The following is an 18,226-nucleotide window of genomic DNA, read 5'->3' on the forward strand; positions in this document are numbered from 1 at the left end:
TTTGCATTGACACAGCTGACTTCTAAAACAAACAATGAACATATTTTGTTTAAATAAAAAACATCTAAGGCCCAAGTTTCATACAAATTGTCTAATTAACATTATTATGTACATCAGTTGTTTTACAGGTTAATCAATAACCCTGTTATGCCAGCTTGAAAGTAAAGCTAACATCACACCTAGGCATTAAATTTGAGATTGAAGACTCAGTCAACTGCTAATAAAGATATAAGAAGACACTATCTTTACGCTTATTCCCCTTTATCAACTCTTCAATCAGTGGAGATAAATTACATCATCTGCTGTAATTATTCATTTTTTTTGGCTGATCAATTCTGAGAGAAGTTCTAGAGGCTGGGTGATATTAAATAAGAAGTAGGGTAGAGGTATTCTACAAAACACAGAATTATCTCAAGAACTACAAGAAATTGTACCTGATATTGGTGGGGGTGGCGGAGGAGAGAGTAAGGGTGGGAGGGTACTTTTTGGGGTGGGTGCAAATAATGTGGGCAAGGATGAAAGGATATATCAAGAAACACAAGAAACTTTAATTTAAAAACAAACAAGGAAAATTCAGTGGATTTTACGTCTACCTGCTGAATAGGTTGTTTTGCGAATGAAGGGACCATCTTTTAAAAGATATTTAATTCCCAGATATAGGTAAGTTTTGTATAATGGGACTGTGCTATGGTTTGTTGGTTCACTGATTTAAGTATAGTGTGATTTATCTTTTTCTAAATATATAAACATGCTCGAGGTTTAATATAGAAAATAAGAACTAGGAGGACTTCTGGCAAAAATGTATCTTGCAGCTTTGTGGGGGTGGGGGGAGCGGATAATATATCTGCATTACTGAAGAGATCCTGATGAAATATGTGTTAAATTTCAAGACAATCTATCAATGGATAATACCTTGTTATGTGGGAATTTATGGATTGTAAAACAATTAAAGGGCAATACCTCTTGAGTTACTGTATTGATCTTCATGAAAGATGTGCCAACCCCCTATAGTGATCTGCATTATTGAAAGTTTCTGATTCAATAGCTTTTTTAAATATAATTCAAACACGATTTTTTACCTTATCAAGGTGAAAAACTCTGCTTTTACTTGGTAAAGGGGCATAATACTAAATGTAAGCAAAGGTCATGTGCTAACTAATTTTTATTTGAGGTTTGATGATTCAAGCTAAAATAATTTTGGAATTATAAGCATGTCCTATTTTGAACAGATACATTGATGCATGGACAGCTGGACATATGCCAAATATATATCCCTCCTCCTTCGCAATGAAAACAATTAGTGAGGGAGAAAATGTGCTGGGGGAGTAATGGAGAAGGTTAGGGGGATGAGAGGCTGGGGGAGTAATGGAGAAGGTTAGGGGGATGAGAGGCTGGGGGAGTTATGGAGAAGGTTAGGGGGATGAGAGGCTGGGGGAGTTATGGAGAAGGTTAGGGGGATGAGAGGCCGGGGGAGTTATGGAGAAGGTTAGGGGATGAGAGGCTGGGGGAGTTATGGAGAAGGTTAGGGGGATGAGAGGCTGGGGGAGTTATGGAGAAGGTTAGGGGGATGAGAGGCTGGGGGAGTTATGGAGAAGGTTAGGGGGATGAGAGGCTGGGGGAGTTATGGAGAAGGTTAGGGGGATGAGAGGCTGGGGGAGTTATGGAGAAGGTTAGGGGGATGAGAGGCTGCTTAGAAACAATATCAAGAAACACAAAACAAGAGGACCATGATGGTCCTGAATCGCTCACCTCTTCCAACATGACCCAGTTTTGAGTATGACGTCGTTTTTTCTATTTTTTGACATAGTGACCTAGTTTTTGAGCTCATGTGACCCAGTTTTGAACTTGACCTAGATATTATCAAGATAAAAATTCTGACCAATTTTCATGAAGATCCATTGAAAAATATGGTCTCTAGAGAGGTCAAAAGATTTTAATAATTTTAGACCTACTGACCTAGTTTTTGACCGCAGCTGACCCAGTTTCAAACTTGACCTAGATATTATTAAGATGAACATTCAGACCAACTTTCATACAGATCCCATGAAAAGTATGGCCTCTAGAGAGGTCACAAGGTTTTTTTTATTACTTGACCTACTGACCTAGTTTTTGAAGGCACATGACCCAGTTTCAAACTTGATTTAGATATCATTAAGGTGAACATTCTGAGCAATTTTTATGGAGATCCATTCACAAGTATGGTCTCTAGAGAGGTCACAAGGTTTTTCTATTTTTAGACTAATGACCTAGTTTTTGACCGCACATGACCCTGTTTCGAACTTGACCTAGATATCATCAAGATGAACATTCAGACCAATTTTCATACAGATCCCATGAAAAATATGGCCTTTAGAGAGGTCACAAGGTTTTTCTATTACTTGACCTACTGACCTAGTTTTTGATGGCACGTGACCCACACTCAAACTTGACCTAGATATCATCAAGATGAACATTCAGACCAATTTTCATACAGATCCCATGAAAAATATGGCCTCTAGAGAGGTCACAAGGTTTTTCTATTATTTGACCTACTGACCTAGTTTTTGATCGCACGTGACCCACTTTCGAACTTGTCCTAGATATCATCAAGGTGAACATTCTGACCAATTTTCATGAAGATCTCATGAAATATATGGCCTCTAGAGAGGTCACAAGGTTTTTCTATTTTTAGACCTACTGACCTAGCTTTTGACCGCACATGACCCAGTTTCAAACTTGACCTAGATATCGTCAAGATGAACATTCAGACCAACTTTCATACAGATCCCATGAAAAATATGGCCTCTAGAGAGGTCACAAGGTTTTTCTATTATTTGACCTACTGACCTAGTTTTTGAAGGCACGTGACCCAGTTTCAAACTTGACCTAGATATTATCAAGGTGAACGTTCTGACCAATTTTCATGAAGATCTTATGAAATATATGGCCTCTAGAGAGGTCACAAGGTTTTTCTATTTTTAGACCTACTGACCTAGTTTTTGAAGGCACGTGACCCAGTTTCGAACTTGACCTAGATATCATCAAGGTGAACATTCTGACCAAGTTTCATGAAGATCTTGTGAAATATATGGCCTCTAGAGAGGTCACAAGGTTTTTCTATTTTTAGACCTACTGACCTAGTTTTTGAAGGCACGTGACCCAGTTTCGAAGTTGACCTAGATATCATCAAGATGAACATTCTGACCAACTTTCATAAAGATCCCATGAAAAATGTGACCTCTAGAGTGGTCACAAGCAAAAGTTTACGGACGCGCACGCACGGACGGACGACGGACACCGCGCGATCACAAAAGCTCACCTTGTCACTTTGTGACAGGTGAGCTAAAAACTAAAACAAGACAGCCATGATGAATCTAGTCTGCTCACCTGAGCTTAAACAGGATAAAGAGTGCGCAACTTTTGATAAGGAAGAGGACTGTAATATGCTCCAGGTGTCTTAAGTTCCACAGGCAGTGTAGTATTTAGCTGCTGATTATATAAATTAGTGTGACAGATGACAAACAGTTCAAACACCATAATATGCTTTTTAGGTATTTAAATTTGGGTAGACAGACCATTGGAGTAGAAGCGGTTGTTCTGTAAGGGACTTTTTATATTGGTTATCTGTATCCAGTGGTTCATAAGAAAAAGTTGTTTAAACATATTTCTATATTTAGTTTTACCCACCCCTCAAAAACACAAATGGATGCTGTGCTTACATCAGCACCACACTCAATTAGTACTCAGGGGTTCCATTAGCTTTTGAAACTCAAGATTCATTTTGAATATAAAATGCTTAATTTTGCCAGTTTAACCTGAAATATATCTAATTTCAATAGAAACTGCCCTTCACATGAATGTCTAGGAGTAAGTATATACGTTTTTGCTACTTTCAAGAGTCAAAATGCATACTCCAGTTTCAAATGGAACTCCTGTGTAGAGTGGTTTTAGTAATAAAAAAAAATTTCTCCCCCTGCCCTTATTTTAAACAAAATATGGATGATAATCACGAAATTAATTTAAAATGGTTACTGAAGATCCATCAAGCAGTTCATGAGAAGTAATTTAAAGGTATTTCTATTTTATCTCTAGTGGCCCCTAAAAGGGACTTACAATCTCCTCCATTTTACCAAATAGGGAGAGGACCTTATAATGAAGCTACAGACCAAATGTGATGAAGGTCCATTAAGCGGTTCTTGAGAAGAAGTCATTTCAAGGTTTTCCTACTTTAATACTGGAGGCCCCTAAAAAGAGGCAAGCGTCATAACTTGAAATTTGGAGAGGACCATATAATGATACTACAGGTCAAATTTAATGAAGATCAATCAACCGGATCATGAGAAGAACTGGTTTAAAGTTTAAGCTCTGGCGGCCCCTAAAAGGGAATAAGTGCCCTAATTTGTATCAAATTGGGAGACAACGTTTTTAACATTGCTATGGACCAAATTTGATGAAAATCCAAGCGGTTTATGAGAAGAAGTCATTAAAAGTTTTTCTTTTTTCTAGCTCTGGCAGCCACTAAAAAGGGCATCTGAAACATTAGAGGACTGTTCTAGGATGCTACTGACCAAGTTTCGTGCAATTCTGACCAGCAGTTTCAGAGTTATCATCTGAAGAGAAGTATGGACTGATGGACAGACACCAGACAATGAGCGACACTGTGCTCGGGTAAGCTAAAAAAATTTGTTGCTGAATAAATGTTGGAATATTCCTTTAGTGGTCCCCTTTCATATCTATTTAAATTAGGGATGTCAACGAATACCAAAACTGGTATCCGAATATTCGGTCAACCATCCAAAAGAATATCCGGATATTCACTCCCGCACATAACCTCTTTTTTCTGATGACCTAAACGTATATATATAAAAGGCTTATTATGTTTTTCTAGTACCAGTCATACTTGCAATTATATCAGCGGTCACCATTTTGAAATGGAAGAAAGGTAACTCTGACAAGATTTTTCTACTTTCGGTTTAGTTTTATTATGCAAATTGGAAAGATACGAATTGTGTTTTTCAGTTATATGTAATTATTTATATAAGTCCGGGTCTAGAATATTTTCTTTCAAAAATAGGCTTAATATAATTGCAAACTCAGTATGAAAAGACGGATTTCTTTCTTTAATTACACAAACACAGTAATGAAACGAAGTAGAAAGTTTGTTTCATTTATTACACAAAGAGCATAATAGATATGGTGAATAAAAACAATTTTTCACACTGTAAACTAGCAACTAAAGTTATAACAACAATGCAAACTTCTTTACAACAAATATCAATAGATTGTCTTTAGAAACGACGTTTTCAAATTGACTGGATGTATAATGTCTTTTGAAATTACAAAATCACTTAAATCAAATTTAGTCGTAACTGAAAGAGTCTATAACGTTCACACAAGGTCGAGTGTTTGCACTTACACAGAAGTAATGTCCTTAGACACCTTGTTTTTGTTCAGAAAAATAATGTTATCCACGAGGTCACTGGACAGTCCGTTTCTCAACTTATTTATCAAAAGTCCGGCGGAAGAGAATATTCGTTCCGACGGAACTGATGTTGCGGGCACAGCTAGAACCTTTTTTTTCAAAACCACTTATGAACTCTCCCCTTATAGTGTCCTTCACCTTTGCGATTAGTCCACTATCATCACTTGTGCGTATGAGACAGCCGTTTATTAATCCAAACACGATCGGATATATCTCTGAGCAAGACACATACTGATCAGAGCACATGTACGTTGTAACGTCCGTGAGAATACGTAACACATCGCAGAGATCACTGATAATGTCATTTTTGCTTGTGATGCTAGTGTCCAGCATGATGTCCGTTAACACGTGTCTTTGTTCAGATACACATTGTAACATGTAGTAGGCGGAATTCCATTGGGTAACAACGTCCTTTTGAAGCTCTTGTTCGGAAGCACACAGTGTAACTTGGCGTTTCCTCACCTCGGCTGTTACGTGTTGTTGAATGTTTAAAGTGGCCGACAAGTTTTCTACATTTAGCTACCATTTTTGAAACACTCTGTAGTTCTAGCGCTGGTTTTATACACAGTTGCAAAGTATGTCCAAAGCAACCGAGATTGCTCCACTCATCACATATGCATCCAGCACAATCCATGTTTCTCGCGTTATCGTGTACACATGTTTCATCTTTCCACAGGAGCCGAATTCAGAAATGCAGTCTTGAAGTTTGCGTGCCAAGTTCTCCCCCGTATGTCTCTCTGGCATGGCACGAGTAAGCAGCACATTGCTCCTCATACGCCACTCATTATCGTTATGGTGCTCTGTGACCATAATGTAGCTTCCTGTTGCATTGGATGTTCACGTCAGTTGTTATAGCAACAGAAGATACACTCGCGAGAGATGATTTTAGCAAGTCCTTCTCACTATCATATCGTTTAACCATCCGAGAACGAATAGTATTCCTGAATGGCACATTATACACTGGCACTACAGTATTCATCAGACTTAAATATCCCTCTCCTTCAACGACACTTAATGGCATATAATCCATAACAACCATATTCGCTATCGACTGAGTTATTTTCTCACTTTCAGACGATGACACTTTTTTCAGTGTTGAACCAAACGCTGACAGAGATGTTTGCTTTTTTTTATCGTCCGTATTTCCACTGTTAACTGATGGATGTTTTCCACTGAGATGATTTCTGAGGTTAGAAGTTCCTCCAGAATAAGCAATGGTAGTCTCACATAGGTTGCACTTAGCCGATCTTCAATCATTTGCACGTGTTAAGTACTTCCAAACGTCGGAAGTAGTCGGAGGCATACTGCTAGCAAACTGTATCAATTGTTACGTCTATAATTTTAAGGACACTGAAAAGTTTGTTCAAGCTTTTATTTTCAACAATATCCAATAAATTAATTCGATACAATTTGAGTAAATTATGAGTAAAAAGGGCGTAACCTTTTATTAACCAGTTATATACAGCGAAACATGTTTCTAGTTGTTATTTCATAAAGGGTGAAATTCAAACATGTATGATTAAAAGAGCAGTGCCGATATTTATCGACAAATGTTTGTTGCAGTTGGCGTCAATAAAAGAGCATATAATGCACGTGTACTAATTATCACTTTCGCACTCTCTTATGTCATTTCTTTAAAGCTGCAATATTTGCTGACACTTTGTAAACATGTATTTTAAATTATGCATAATTATTAATTGACAATAATTGCATTGTTTGATCAAACAGGACTAGCTAAGATGACAAGTATGTTTTGCACACCTGTCGGGTACGTGTCATCACCATGACAACTGTGTATTACGTTTTGACACGCTATTTACGTGACGAAAAATCATAATGTTATGAACATGAAAATAAATATTTCAGTAATCTGTATGTTATTACCGAATATTCGAATACTTAAATAAGATCCGAATATTTGGACCCGTGACCGAATATCCGGATATCGGTTGACATCCCAAATTTAAATACAACTCATCCATGAAGAACTCTCTTTGCCACAAGGATATAATTACCGATCTTTTCTTCTGAAACTGCTGGCAAAATTTCAAACTTTTCAATAATATGGCTGCCAGGGAGCAAAGCTAGTTTTCTCTATAATGGTTAGTTTATACAAATTTATTTTAGGTCCATTGTGAAACAAGTTCTACAACTGATATTAATCACTCTCGACACCTCATTCCTGATGGAATCCATCGCCAAGAGAGTATGAGAAAAGAGGCCAGTTTCCCTTTCAATGCTGAGCGTCAAGCCAAGGGAGCTACTTTGGTTACATGGAAAACTTAGAGAGTCTCGTCTCTGAAACTGCTAGCCTGACTTTAAAGCAGTTTCACGGAAATGTCCCTTTGGCGTCCCTAAACAGAATTCCTTCAGCTATGTAAACTTGTTTTTAAAGTTTCAGGCAAGGGCATGAATAAATTTAATCTAAATGGCTATAATTATGTAAAACTTTAAAAATCTTCAAGTCTTGTTTTAAAATAGTATCAAACCAATAATAATGCCTTGGATGACCTTCTATGCACTTTCTTCAGATCATTATGCAATGACACAATTAAAGATGGCTACCAATTGGCGGGATACATCTTTCTTATAGGGCTATAGTTGAAACTTTAGGAATGTTCTTGTCAGAAACTACTTGCTTCATTTCAAAATCATTTCACTGAAATGTTCCCCTTCAGTGGCCTTGTAACAAATTTGTTTTTAAAAGCATGGCCGTCAGATGGCATAGTCCTTTTTTCTTATTTGCATGTTGTGGTTGCTATACATATATTGTGGAAAATCTTCTACCGGGAGTCTCTCACCAAATTTTGGGAACTTCTGTCCAAATCTCTGTTAACTTGTTTGTGAGAAGAAATTGTTTAAAGAAATTTAAAAATGATGATATCTAGGCCTACGTTCAGATGACTAGAGAGAATCAATTTTTTCAAGTGTTCAGATTATTACTAAAATGTAACTGCAAATTATTCATCTTTTTACACATCTGTCAAAGCCACATGCCTTGTACAAAATCTAAATAAAATCTTTTCTTTAATTATTTAATTACACCATGCAATATCCAAATAACACATGCAATGCACAGACTTGGTTAAAGGTGGTTAATCAGATTTTGATCAAGCAATACATTTGTTTGAATCTTTCACAACAGGTCATTTATACATGTACAATTTACTTACGTTTATTCACCAAGTGCTAAATACCTGGTAGAATTTGATCACTGGAAGCAATTTTTAAATTTTATTATCCCAACAACTTTCAAGTTATTTTAGCTCTATAAAATTGACCTGACCTCGTTGACCTTCCCTTTTTGGGCCATATTATGTCTTGCCTTTACCAAGATAAATCCATAAGTGAGATTTGATGTTTATTGGGACAATGGTAAAGAAAATAAAGTGCATTTAAAAAGCTTGCAATAAAGTCTTAACCAGTTAGCAGCTGACAACAGAGCCAGTACATTCTTCAAATAATTCAGCTAAAAAAAGTGACAACTAAAACAAGAGGGCCATGATGGCCCTATATCGCTCACCTGTTATCATTGCACTTGAGGACAAGAAGGTCCTCAGAAAAAATATCTAAGTCCAAAGGACAGGAACAACAAAGGGAAGAAATTTAACCAAAAAGAAAAAAAATTCTTTCAAGGTACAGATATGTCAAAATACACCTAAAAATTGGAGGTACCATCCATGTTGTACCACAGAAAAATGGTCTCGGTTTTTCCCTACGGCCAATAATAAAAAAGTTACTAAAAATAAGCTATTTATAGTAACCTAAAAGGGAAGTAATTAAAAACAAGAGCTGTCACTAATGGTGACAAATGCCCCCACAGCACCTTGACCTTTGACCTGGTGTCCCCAAAGTCAGTAGGGGTGGTGTACTCACTAAGTACTATCAGCATGTAAAGTTTGAAGGTCCTGGGTGAAGTGGTTCGCAAGTAAAGTGCCTTCATGAAAAAAGTTAACGTTGGCCCCTGTGACCTTGACCTTTGACCTGGTGACCCCAAAGTCAGTAGGGTTGGTGTACTCATAAAGTACTATCAGCATGTAAAGTTTGAAGGTCCTGGGTGCAGTGGTTCACGAGTAAAGTGCCTTCATGCAAAAAATTAACATTGGCCCCTGTGACCTTGATCTTTGACCTGGTGACCCCAAAGTCAGTAGGGGTGGTGTACTCAATAAGTACTATCAGTATGTGAAGTTTGAAGGTCCTGGGTGCAGTGGTTCGTGAGTAAAGTGTCTTCATGCAAAAAGTTAACGTTGGCCCCTGTGACCTTGACCTTTGACCTGGTGACCCCAAAGTCAGTAGGGGTGGTGTACTCAGTAAGTACTATCAGCATGTGAAGTTTGAAGGTCCTGGGTGCAGTGGTTCGTGAGTAAAGTGCCTTCATGCAAAAAGTTAACGTTGGCCCCTGTGACCTTGACCTTTGACCTGGTGACCCCAAGGTCAGTAGGGGTGGTGTACTCAATAAGTACTATCAGCATGTGAAGTTTGAAGGTCCTGGGTGAAGTGGTTCGCAGGTAAAGTGCCTTCATGCAAAAAGTTAACGTTGCCCCCTGTGACCTTGACCTTTGACCTGGTAACCCCAAAGTCAGTAGGGGTGGTGTAATCAATAAGTACTATCAGCATGTGAAGTTTGAAGGTCATGGGTGCAGTGGTTCGCGAGTAAAGTGCCTTCATGCAAAAAGTTAACGTTGTGACTAATGAACAAACGAACGAACGAACTAACGGACGGACAGTTGAAAACTAATATGCCTTCCTTCGGGGGCATAAAAAAATTATTGTAAGTGAACAAAAGAAGGATCTGCGAAATAAATCTGTTGACATAAATGAAATTTCAGATCAGTATCTTCATTAGTTACGGAGATATACCCATTTTAATTTGAAATAAAGGGAGGTAATTTGACATAAAATCAGTCCATAGTTATCTACCCTGATTGGCTCAGTCCAACTAATGACAGTAATGAAATTTCAAATAAGTCCTATAAGTACTTACTGATATAAATCCATTTTGATTACAATCAGGGGAGGTAATCAGATATAAAATAACTCTGGAACCTACGACTGGATCTGATTTGTCATGGAATCCAAGATTTATTGTTGTTGAAGATATTTTGGAAGTTTGTATCAAATAAAACCATAAATGAAGTATCTATATGGCTACAAAAGCCAAAATAGCCAATTTTGGACCTTTAAGGGGCCATAACTCTGGAACCCATGATGGAATCTGGCCAGTTCAACAAAGGAACCAAGATCTTGTGGTAATACAAGTTGTGTGCAAGTTTGGTTAAAATCAAATCATAAATGAAGCTGCTATTGTGCAGACAAGGTCAAAATAGCTAATTTTGGCCATTTCAGGGGCCATAACTCTGGAACCCATTAAGGGATCTGGCCGGTTTAAAAAAGGAACCGAGATCTTATGGTGACACAAGTTTTGTGCAAGTTTGATTAAATTTAAATCATAAATGAAGCTGCTATTGTGCAGACAAGGTCAAAATAGCTAATTCTGGCCCTTTCAGGGGCCATAACTCTGGAACCCATAATGGAATTTCACCAGTTGAAGAAAGGAATCAAGATCTTATGGTGATACAAGTTGTGTGCAAGTTTGGTTAAAATAAAATCATAAATGAAGCTGCTATTGTGCAGACAAGGTCAAAATAGCTAATTCTGGCCCTTTCAGGGGCCATAACTCTGGAACCCATATTGGAATCTGGCCAGTTCAAGAAAGGAACCAAGATCTTATGGTGATAAAAGTTGTGTGCCAGTTTGGTAAAAATCAAGTTATAAATAAAGCTGCTATTGTGCAGACAAGGTCAAAATAGCTAATTTTGGTCCTTTCAGGGGCCATAACTCTGGAACCCATAATGGGATCTGGCCAGTTCAAGAAAGGAACCGAGATCTTATGGTGATACAAGTTGTGTGCAAGTTTGGTTAAAATAAAATCATAAATGAAACCACTATCGTGCAGACAAGAAATTGTTGACGCACAGACGGACGCACAGACGACGGACGAAGGGTGATCACAAAAGCTCACCTTGTCACTATGTGACAGGTGAGCTAAAAAGAATGCAAAGCAGAATTATGGTTCCTGTTCACTGCCCTTCTCTTATTGCACTGTGTGAAGCTTTAACAGTTCTGAAGTTATGCTCTGGACAAAAGTGTTACAGATGCATGCACAATCAAACCTTTTGGCCAAGGAATATTAATGAATAATCTAATTTAGTTATGAAAGGAGGCTTAATGACCAGCGCCCAGTTGTTCGAAACTTTAATCAGCTGTTAAACTAACCGCTGGTTAAAGTTTGATTCAAAATACTAGACTTGACGGAAAACACTAGTATGGTGTTTTGATTTCCTTGTAAAGACTTTTTAGTGTTCATAATAATTCTTACCTCATACATTTGTTTTTCCTAGTCTTCTGAAATGTCAAAAAATAACCCTAAAAGTAAAACAACCGTTAGCTTAATTGCCTGTTAAAGTTTCGAACAACTGGGCCCAGGAAGCCTTCTGTGATGCTTAAACCCAATTTATGTAGGTGTTACTTACATACAACTTGATACTAAGCAAGTTGCATGCACAGCTCTATCCAAATTTTGTTAAATGAAAAAGGGACATAATTTACATAAATTCAACCAAGAGTTATCTAGTCTAGTTATTTCAGGATGTTTGATGACTGAGAAGCATTGTATAGTTTCAATATTAGATGTAGACATTTCTGTGAAACAGACTTATATTTAGTTGCACACAAAACTTCAGCTGAACTGAAAGTTGAAATAGAGCTATAATTTAATTAATCAAGAGTAACCTAACTTGAATGTTTCAGTATGTCTAATGTATGGGAAGCGCTGTGTGATTTTTAACGCGAGTACAACAGCTAGCAGCTGTATGATTTTTAACGCGAGTACAACAGCTAGCACTACTCTGCTAGCTAAAAGCTAAACCAAAAATTGCCGAGTCAAAAAAGGAGCATAACTTCGGGAGCAAGAAAACAGAATTATGGAACCTGTATATTGCATTCGAGATCACAATAAACAAGTTTGTGAAATTCCACAACTAGTAAATAAAAGAGATACCAGAAAAACTTTGTCATCAGCAACGGGATAACAATTTAATTCAGTTTTTGCATGTACGTTGGTATCTCAGTAAAAATCACTAATGGGAATAGATTGAAACATCATTCACCTATGTGATACACTTACTGATCGACTAGTACATTAACTGATTGACTGGTACACTTACCAAATGACTGGTACATTAACTGAATGACTGGTACACTAACTAAATGACTGGTACACTAACTAGTTCACTAACTGAATAACTTGTATACTAAATGATTGACTGGTACACTTACTAAATGACTGGTACACTTACATACTAGTAAACAAACTGAATAACTGGCACACTAAATGACTGATTGGTATGTTTACTAAATGACCGGTGCGTACAATAACTAGTACACTAACTGAGTAACTGGTATAATAACTAATTGACTGGTACACTAACTGATTGACTGATTCACTAATTAAATGACTGGTACACTTAACTAGTAAACTAACTGAGTGACTGGTATACTATCTTAGTGAATTGAATCTCAACTTAATGACTGATACATTAACTGAATGTCTGGCATTATAACTTGATGATTAGCATACTTATTAACTGAATGACTGGTACTCTCACTGACTGACTGGTACTAACTGAATGACTGGTATTCTTACTGACTGACTGGTACTAACTAAATGACTGGAACTCTTACTGATTGACTGGTACTAATTGAATGGCTGGTACTCTCATTGATTGACTGGTACTAACTGAATAAATGGTACTTTTACTGACTGACTGGTACTAACAGAATGACAGGTACTCTTACTGATTGACTGGTACTAACTGAATGACAGGTGCTTTTACTGATTGACTGGTACTAACTGAATGACTGGTACTCTGATTGACTTGTACACTAACTGTATAACTGGTACTCTCGTTGATTGACTGGTACTAACTGAATGAATGGTACTTTTACTGACTGACTGGTACAAACTGAATGACAGATACTCTTACTGATTGACTGGTACTAACTGAATGACAGGTACTCTTACTGATTGACTGGTACTAACTGAATGACTGGTACTCTGATTGACTTGTACACTAACTGAATAACTGGTACTCTCACTGATTGACTAGTACTAACTGAATGACTGGTACTTTGACTTGTACACTAACTGAATAACTGGTACTCTCGCTGACTGACTGTACTAACTGAATGACTGGTACTCTGACTGACTTGTATACTAACTGAATAACTGGTACTCTCGCTGATTGACTGTACAAACTGAATGACAGGTACTCTGACTGACTTGTACACTAACTGAATAACTGCTACTCTCGCTGATTGACTGTACAAACTGAATGACTGGTACTCTGATTGACTTGTACACTAACTGAATAACTGGTACTCTAGCTGACTGACTGTACTAACTGAATGACTGGTACTCTGACTGACTTGTACACTAACTGAATAACTGGTACTCTCGCTGATTGACTGTACTAACTGAATGATTGTTACTCTGACTTGTACACTAACTGAATAACTGGTACTCTCGCTGATTGACTGTACTAACTGAATGATTGGTACTCTGAATGACTTGTACACTAACTGAATAACTGGTACTCTCACTGATTGACTGTACAAACTGAATGACTGGTACTCTGATTGACTTGTGCACTTACTAAATAACTGGTACTCTCGCTGATTGACTGTACTAACTGAATGACTGGTATTCTGATTGACTTGTACACTAACTGAATAACTGGTACTCTCACTGATTGACTGTACTAACTGAATGATTGGTACTCTGATTGACTTGTGCACTAACTGAATAACTGGTACTCTCACTGAATGACTGGCACACTAGCCAACTGACTAGTACACTAACTCAATTACTGGTGCACTTACTGAGTTACTTTTACACCTGAATATCTGGTACAATAAATGATTTATTTTGTTTTTGTTGGGTCTATCATCACACAAACACTATTATAGGTAGACCCCTGGTGCCCCTTCATGCATTATTTCATCACAGGCATGCAAGCACCTGGGTAGAACCACCAACCTTCTCTAAGCCAGCTGGATGGCTTCCTCACATGAAAAATTCAATGCCCCAAGTGAGGCTCCAACCAACATCAGTGAAGGGTAAGTGAACTGAAGTCAACCATCATAGCCTTTACCCTGCTAAATTTCTAAAATGGACTGGTCCATCATTCAGTTTGGGCAATACCATTTATTATTTGAAGGGGTGTTCACTGAAAATTTACTGACTGAATAGCGAACAGTGCAGACCATGATCAGACTGCATGGATGTGCAGGCGTATCTTGGTCTGCACTGGTCGCAAAGGCAGAATCACTTGAACTGAAGTCAACCATCTTAACAACTGATGTACCAGAACACTTACTGAAAAGAAATCTAAATGACATAAGAGAGTAGAGTGCTTCTGACATCTGAAGTTGAAGGACAAACTTTGCAACCAGAAATTGACTGTCTGATTCGGAAAAAATCTTATTAACTATGGTATAGACCCAAAAGCCCGCAACTGCATGTTGGACTCAAAATATTTTTCTGATAAACCATATCCGAAAATTTTCCTGGGCATTTCTGTCAAGTCATCATCAAAGTAGCCAGTGATGTAATGTGAAATAGGCAAAAACCCGTATCTGTTTCACATTCAGGATTTCTAGCTCATAAAATGGTGCACTTTATAATTAGACTCAGTGTTTTAATCAACTTGAAAAAACTATTATAGTGTAGTCAGCTATAGTATTCTTTTCATATTATTGCTTCCTTTAACTTGGATAGAACTTCTTGCTTCTTTACTGCCTCTAGACTAGTATTAATTGTGCTCTCAAAATCGAGAAAAACATAAAAGATATGCAAAGCCCATATTTCAGTAAAAACTTGATCTACATATATTTACTAAAAATTAAGAAATTCCTAATCAAACCTTCAATAACCCTTGCCCTGCTAAATTTCTATAATGATCTTGTCCATCTTTCAATTTGGGCAGTACCATTACTGATATGGATTTTGGAATGTCATCAAAACAAGTTCCAGCATAGGTGAGATACAGCCACGGACCAAGGCAACTGCCCTGGGGCACACTGCATTCAAGACGGCAGTCTGATGAATATACATTGTTGATATTAATCTTACAATTTAACTGTTAAAAGGGGTGCTTACAAAAAAAGATACTGACTGAATGGCGAACAGTGCATATCATGATCAGTCTGCATGGATGTGCAGGTTGATCATGATCTTCACTGGTCGCAAAGGCAGAATCAATCGTGTCCAGCATGATAATTAGGCTAAATATATAAAAATTGATTGTGTTATGTAGAGCTACATTCATAATTAAATGTCATGCAAAAACAATCAATTGTTAAAAAACTTCCATTTTTTAGTGAAAGTACACATTTATACTATGTTCTATAATACATACTTCAAACCAAATGCACAGTAGTTCTTAATTTTATGTTTTACATAAACTATATGAAGTAATTATTCATATTTTGAGATATGAAATTTGGGGTCAGTATATCTTTAAATGGATCCTGGTTCCTGATTTCCAACAAACAATAGATGGTGGTTATTTGATGGTTTTGACCTTCTCCATGGAAGCTAAACAATTTTTAATCAGAAATTCTGTCTCAATCAGGCTTCCATCTTTAAATATTTGTAAAAAAGACTGAGTTACATTTCATTACTTTGTTATTTCATGAGCAGTTTTGCACAGAAACTCTTTCCACTCTTCCTCTACAGTATTGAAGTTATTCAAAAGAATCAATTAAACCAGGGTTTTTAAGGCCTTTGGCATCTTTTAAGTCATTTAACTGCAGCCCCCAGAGCGCAATTTTCTTGGGATGAAAATGAGTTAACAAAACCTTTAGCTTTATTTTAAAAATTATGTAACTACCAAGGGCAAGGTGCAGACACTGTTACAGACCAAGTATTTTCATTATCTTCTGGCACCCATGCAGCCGCAGTTTCGGCAAATAAATAGTAAGATATTGAGTCATTTTTCAAATGGTATTGTTTTTCAATCAATAAAACAATTATATTAATATATTTCTAAAATGTTTTTTTTTTATTGAATATCCTTAATTCAAGAATTTGGAGCATTTTGTTGGATTCAAATACATGTGCTTTGAAATTCTTAATTCAGGAACATGATTAACCCTTAGCCTGCTAAAATTCTAAAATAGACTAGTCCATCATTCAATTTGGGCAATACCATTTATTATTCATAGGGGTTCACTGAAAATTTACTGACTGAATAGCGAACAGTGCAGACCATGATCAGACTGCACGGATGTGCAGGCTGATCTTGGTCTGCACTGGTCGCAAAGGCAAACCAATTGCCGCCAGCAGGCTAAAGGTTAAAGACAAGCAACATTCCAGTTCTTTCCAATTCCTTTTCTGTTTCTTCTCAACATATGGTCCATCAATGATAGAAAGGTCATCTTGGCCTCTTGTCAAGTAATTTTTTTACACAAAACTAGAAAAATACATTAATGATAAATAAAAAACTAACCATTATCTAAAGGGCCAGATGGCTGAAGGTGAAAGGAGAACATGTAGTTTTCATTCATTTTTTTCATTCAATTTGCACTTTAAAAAAAACTAATGGAGCATTTAGAAATGCGGCTAAAATTAAAAGTCAAAACAATAGGAACAGTCAATAAAACAATTAAAATGGGCAACCGCCATGCTTTCGGTCTTCTTATGTCCACCCATTTCGCCATAATTGTCAAATTTGCGTTCTCAATCATCTAGTCCTGACAAGAGACTACCAAGCGAACAAAATGCATTCCGACACGTCTCTTACCGCAGCAATTAAAACGTCATGTAAATACAAGGCTTTAATCAACAAACCAATTAATACAAGTATAATATCACATTTACAACCTTAATATCACATTACAAATGGCCCACACATATCAGTCAACGACGGTGATAGAAATTTCCGTTCTCATATGTAGATACGATGCATCTTTTGTTTTGACTCTTCGGCAAAAAAACAACAACACGAGGCTCAACCTCCTGCCATTAATTTTGATGTGAAATGCCCATAAACTGGCTCATAATTATGACACTTCCCATGTCGGTGAGTCTGAAAAAAAATCTCAAGTTTAAGTACCTTACATTAAGTGCAAGCCTTATTATTTAATATTGCATTAAAAGCAAAAAAATCAAGTTTTTTGCTTCTAAAAAAACAGCAACAGAAAATTTATCTGAAATTTGACCTTTTCTTTGATACAGGCTGTTCATTCTTTATAGTGCTTCTAAATAACAATAATTTTAGGGTTAATGAATTCCTATGACATATAAGAGCTTTTCGTCTACAAGACAATTTATTACGAGTGCAGTTTACTATAATTGCTTTGTTAAGCATTTCAGTGCAAGTTGCATAAAGGTTAACTGAATTTTAACTGCCAGAAGCATGCAGGCCTAAAACCTAGAAAAGTTTTTGCCCCTGACCATAATTTTTTAAGAATTTGTTGTCTCTAATTTTATGTTATATTCCTGAATGTGGATTGTTTTGTTACCTTAATTTTGCAGAATACATTTTAACAGGCTAAAAGCCCAACAAATAAACTTTTTTCAGAGAACTAATTTTACTCAGATAAAAACATCTGAATCTGATTATAAAATGTTGCTGATCTTATGCTGACTGCTACTGTTGAATTGTTCAATTCTGTGGGTATGAAATGCCTGGTTTTGACCAA

The 18,226-nt window shown here is 36.9% G+C and overlaps 2 long non-coding RNA genes across 2 annotated transcripts in view; one reads left to right on the top strand and one right to left on the bottom strand.

Annotated features, from left to right (window-relative positions):
- The window catches only part of LOC123527813 (uncharacterized), a 68,256-nt gene that overhangs the window by 8,478 nt on the left and 41,552 nt on the right, over positions 1–18,226 (bottom strand). The window lies entirely within an intron of this gene.
- LOC123527812 (uncharacterized) lies at positions 520–8,426 on the top strand. Its single transcript, XR_006681814.2, has 3 exons — positions 520–660; positions 4,486–4,647; positions 7,589–8,426. It is a non-coding gene; the product is annotated as an uncharacterized LOC123527812 (long non-coding RNA).

Source organism: Mercenaria mercenaria, chromosome 14 (genome assembly GCF_021730395.1).
Source record: "Mercenaria mercenaria strain notata chromosome 14, MADL_Memer_1, whole genome shotgun sequence".
Classification (NCBI taxonomy): Eukaryota; Metazoa; Mollusca; class Bivalvia; order Venerida; family Veneridae; genus Mercenaria; species Mercenaria mercenaria.